At 35.1% G+C, this 5,665-nt stretch overlaps 2 long non-coding RNA genes across 2 annotated transcripts; one reads left to right on the top strand and one right to left on the bottom strand.

Annotated features, from left to right (window-relative positions):
• The first annotated feature begins 2,163 nt into the window (after positions 1-2,163).
• On the top strand, positions 2,164-3,713 carry LOC126054043 (uncharacterized). Its single transcript, XR_007510641.2, has 3 exons — positions 2,164-2,539; positions 2,810-2,971; positions 3,616-3,713. It is a non-coding gene; the product is annotated as an uncharacterized LOC126054043 (long non-coding RNA).
• Positions 3,313-4,526, bottom strand: LOC135117438 (uncharacterized). Its single transcript, XR_010276911.1, has 3 exons — positions 4,327-4,526; positions 4,025-4,117; positions 3,313-3,429 (listed from the first exon to the last, which is right to left on the bottom strand). It is a non-coding gene; the product is annotated as an uncharacterized LOC135117438 (long non-coding RNA).
• Between the last annotated feature and the right edge of the window lie 1,139 nt (positions 4,527-5,665).

Genomic DNA, 5,665 nt, shown 5'->3' with positions numbered 1-5,665 from the left:
CCTTGTGACGTGACACTTGTTTCTTCTTTTCATATACTTCCCTATATACTCCCTCCTAATGCAGGTTACGTATTTACTAGTACTTCTCTTATGTATTATGCATTTCATTATGCAGATACTCCTTATATAGGTACCCTAAACATTACCTTATATACCACCCCTACGTATGGCCATAACTGTTTTGGCTCTCTTATATACTCTCCCTATACATTCCCTTGTAAACTGACCTTATGTAATCGTACTTTAAACCCCCTATGAACCACCTCGATGTACTTCCTAGATTCCGCCTGTAATCACAAAAAATTGCATGTGACTTTATAGTTTTCACACATGTATAATATTACAACACTCGAGTTAAGAACATCTCTATATTACATACGTGTCTCACGCACACACTGTCACCGTCGCATCGGCTAGGGGTGGGACGAATTCGTCGATACTTAATCGAGTGTCAGTCAGCGTGGGACGGCGTCGGGCGTTTGATGTGCCTCGCTCTGACAGATGCTTCGCTCTTCAGATACATTTGGTCATGGTACGCTTTTCGTTTTAAAGATTGGGATGTAATTTTGAAGTAAATAAAAAAGGTAATTTTAGAATCTACTGCAAGTTTCATTTTTTTATTTTTATTACGTGTAAAGCAAAAACTATATAGGGTAGTTTTTGACGATTGCTGAGTGAGTTGATCAATGAATTAATACGAATAGTTTTCACAAAACTTAACCGTACACATAACTGAAGTTGTTCGATGTCATAGATAAACTCAAAAAATAAAAATATGGTAAATCAAATAAGCTTTATAAGGTCATACACACGCATTTTTTTATCGATAGCACCACTTACATATAAAACAATTAAACAACCAAATTACTATCTAATACCACATCCAAGTTTACTAGCTTGTCGTGATGAAACATCTATAAATCCGACAACGACGGAATAAGACATCCAATTTTCTCTAAAGCCAGAGTCCACTCGAGACTCAGCAGTGATGAATAGAACGCTCAGGAAACAAATCTCTTTTGTGAGTTATTTTACACTGACTTAAGATGACCCTTTCTGTGTTATTTACTTAATGTAACTACCTACTTTGTTAACGTCTTTTAAAGTAATAATGTTGTATACTGTATATATACATTCTTTTAGTAGTAAAAATTAACATACTTTTGATATCCATACATTTTTAAATTGACTGTCATTTTTTGCGGAGTACGTAGCCAGACTGTATTGACAATTTCAACATAAACATCATTCACAAAGGACAGATGCTGTGCACGGGATCCCGTGTTCAATTCCCGGATTGAGCTGAAATCACTTTGTGGGATTCAAGGAACTTTCATGCAGTAGCCCAGAGTATGTTTGGTGATAAGCCCATGTGTCGGAGGGGCATATAGCAATCAAATATGCTACCTCTAGTCACTCCATATTGTTTGACAAAGCCAATTATTGAAACAAGGTGTCAAGCAGCTCTCATATAAAGAATCTACGTTAACACTTTTAACGTAGTCACCAAAAACTCGATCGGAAGGGCGCAAACGGAAAATTTAATGATAAAAGCAATAAAATGTTATGGCAACAGATAAAGGATTTTATGACCATCTCAGGAATTAATTAAGCCGGTATTAGAGATTTGACTAGCTGAATTTTATATGTACCTCTTTAATTTTTATCTTTAATCTACTGATGGAGAAGTTTATATTCAATTAGTGTAAGACAGGACAGCCCATTGTGTAAAATTTAACGTTGTTATAAAATATTTTTATAGCCAGGAAATAAACAGTTGCAGTATTTACAGAACGTTAACTTTTTAATGTTACACTAAAAAGCTTACTTTGAAGATTAATTGACTTCATTTGTATTTTTGAATGGTCGATTTTGTTACTACAAATTATCCCTATTATCATGCAAACTAATACAGTTTATTATGGTCTACCATTTGCAGTTTCACCAAACATTACGTCAATTCGAAAAACTTAAAAGATCCTACTCCAAATGCCATTTAATGTTCCATCGAAAACTTAAATATAAAATTTACCGTGTCCTATAACGACATTAAACATAAACACCTAACTAAACCCCGAACAAAAATAAACCTCACCACCTTCATCACTAGCTCATGCTACGGAAATGACGGTCAGACCTGCGGGCCTAGCATGGCGATTCTATCTCTATTCTACCAAGAAACGACAAAGCTCTTTCTTTCCCACTCGACATGTCTTCTACCCGAGCATGGCGCGAGCTGTAGACTCGCGTTTCTATCAAGAGAAAGACTTTCCATAGCAACGGATAAGTAGCTAGTGATGGGTCGCTCTACGATGAATTTACGTTTAGTTAGCCAAAAAAATGTGTCAATGCACTATTTTTCACGCATGAACCTATACATAAACTCACGTAACTCAAAGTAACAACAAAACGTATTCATCGAACTTATTTTTATCTGTGGAACTAAAATGGTTCATGTTTGTTTGTTTACAAAAAACGATTTTTGTTGTTGATTTTACTTATTTAAATATTGGTGATTACTGCGTGCGGCAAGGAAAAAGTAAGTAGATTTTGTGATTAAATAAATAAAGTACTGATTATTCCAATAGTTGTGTGTAATTAATCCAAACGAACATAATAATTATCCATACATACGATGAAAGAACAAAGGAAAATAACATAATAATCTCAATAAATGGTGATTGGAGGCATTGTCTGATGAAAACTTTGCCATGCACAGTTCAATGCGTTCCTCACTGTTATCTTGCTTCCCTATATTATTGTCCGAAGTGTTTTTACTTTCGTCGTTACAAAACCTGTTTATTTACAGCGTACGAAGTCCCATCCAATAAACAGAGAAGATAGTATCGCGATCCATTGGGAAAAGAAGGCCACGATAAAGAAGAATAGGTCCGTATTCAAAAGCTGCTGAAAAAATATGGAAAAGAACGAGTTCTTGGCATACAATGCTGACACGAGAAACATTCTATTAGTAAGTGTCTTTAAATAATATTCATTTACTAGTAATAGTTCTCCAGACTTGTTGGTTTCATTCTAGCAAAACTCTCATGGTTTGTTTTCAAAGTATAATTATGGCAATAATTATTATAGTACCTACCTATTTGTTGCTTGTGTGATATAAGCAACAACTCTTAAGATAAAAAATAAAATGAGACAATCATTTACACAGAGGTAAAGGTTTATTTACATAAAATTAAGGCTACAGATAAAGTCATTTATTCAAATTAGGCTGAAAATCAGCAGCAGAAGTGGTGGAACAAACTCCCCAGCAACTCAATTCTGTCTGTATGGTTTGAAGAACTGTTGATATACAAAGATATTCGTAATAGTTGCTCTTCTGTGAGTTGCAGCTTGTAGTAAGCTACCGCTAAGGTCATTAGTGTGTCTCTCTCTCTGCCTTTCTTCGGGAAGAGTTGTAGCATAGGCACCCTGCAAAAAGAAATAACTGTTTGGTAAAGAGTTTTTACAAGAATTATTTTACAGTATAATAAAAGAATAACATACTGATAGTGACACATTATCAGCATTCTTATTGATGTAATGAGTCAAGACCCTAACGCATGACTAGAATCCCCTGAAAATGAATGTTAATTTAATTTTGTGTTCTTGTTTCAGATTACAAAAAAAGGATGCTGAATGACAACTGGGTCGTCAGTTTACAAATTATAAATTATTGAAATGATATCATTTAATAAAGAATGTGAATATTAAAATTATAATGGTTGTTTATTTAAAATTTCATTTTTTTCTTAGCAGATAAAACTGTCCAATTCTAGAGTCATATAGCCTGCGCAGTTTGTTCTTAATGAGAGAACTATTGAAAATTGATTGTTTATGAACTCTGTCAGGATAATTGGCATTTATGTTCAGTATTTTGCACTCAGTATCTACAATCTGAAATAGAGGTTATATCTAATATTAGGTATCATCATCATCATCTCAGCCATAGGACATCCACTGCTGAACATAGGCCTCCCCCTTTGATCTCCACAGATACCTGTTGGAATATATTAGGTATACTAACCTTGTATTCACTGCAAAAACAAATTGCTTAAAAAATTTGCTAACAGTGGTTAGTAATGTTGTTAATGACCTAAGCAGGACCCGAACAAAGAACCTGCAACAATTAAGCTTTGTTAAATATTTCTCTTCTGTTTAATTATTTTCTTGCAATGAAGGGCAATACCTACATAATAGACAAAATAATCTTAGAACGAAAAATAAATGAATAGATCTTTCTATATTTAACTTATCTATAAGGACGAAAACTTTGTCATATTTTTGGTTGGAAAGCACAACGAAATAAAATAAACTGTAGGTACTTACATTGATATGAACAGGCAGACCCTAAAATATCCTAGGAGACAGATTCCGCACAAATACTGCACCATCTCTGCACATTTACGTTTTCAATGTCGAGAGGCTTAACACTCGTATAGCTCGTTCTTTGAGCTTTACACTGATTCTTCTCAGCATAAAAACTGACCACATGACGACGGTAGGACCCCGACATACTTTGTAAATGCTTTTTGTCAGTTTTTGAGATCTTAAAATTATAATAATATTCTTGTCTACTCTTGTCTAGGTCCGATGAGATGTAGAGTATTTGACATTTCATATAGAAAGTTATATCTACTCCCAAATGTCAAAAGTAGAGAAAATATAGTCGTCATGCTCGACGCGATAGACACATGTCGACGAAGAAAAGAAACATTTCTTTTCTCGATGTCAAACATCGCCATGCTCGGATCGATAGAAATCTTTCTTCAATCTGTCATTTTGTCGATTCTTCGGTAGACAAAAGCTGTTTCTATGGCGGTCATGCTAGGCCCGCTGGAGGTCCACGCACCCATCCATCATGACTCCCACTGTCTCCGGTCACATGACCCTCACGACCCCACCTGTGACCCCAAGCGACGCTCACATGCTCCCCTGACTAATTAAATAGGATTTACTATGTTTGGCACATGTAATACTAGGAAGCAATTATGTAAACAATACTTATAGTTAATCTGAGCAGATTGTTAATTATTACACGTGCAAATCGGGTATATTATTGTTGAATTAACTGTATGTTGTAGGGTATATATTATACGAGTATGTAGATGGGTCGACATCACTCCCGTAAATAATCTGGTCTGTACAATAAATACAGTTATTTTGCACGGAAGATGTTAATTTAGGTGTTATATGTATTTTTCTTAACAAAGTTTTCTTCGCACTATAAAAAGATTACAGCAGAAAATTTATAGAAGAGATGAGAGAAAATGAGATACACTACTCAGCTAAAGTAATAATTTTCACACACATACGTGTCAACAAACAATCATAATTGAAACGACCAAAAGCCTAGACACCATCCCTGCAATGGCGGCATGAAATTCACCGCGTAAATGCCGTATGAACCTCTATAAAAGTTAAAAGCTTTTGTCGAAAAAAGTGCTGGGAATAAAATAAAAAGTGAATGCAACTCCCTAAAAGTGGGGTACCAAAATGCAGAGCCATGTTCGGACAGTGAACAGTTGTCGCGTCCCACGGGACTTTTGACCCGGGAAATATTTTCAGGGGTGAATACTTTTTGCAAGCATAATGTGGGTAGTTGTTTTTGCTCCGATTTCTTGCGGTGTTGCCAATTCTTGGACTGTGCTTTTTGATTTTTTTAATT

This window comes from Helicoverpa armigera, chromosome 10, assembly GCF_030705265.1.
Source record: "Helicoverpa armigera isolate CAAS_96S chromosome 10, ASM3070526v1, whole genome shotgun sequence".
Lineage (NCBI taxonomy): Eukaryota > Metazoa > Arthropoda > Insecta > Lepidoptera > Noctuidae > Helicoverpa > Helicoverpa armigera.
Note: the sequence above shows the minus strand (reverse complement) of the source record. Positions and strands in the feature narration are given on the sequence as shown.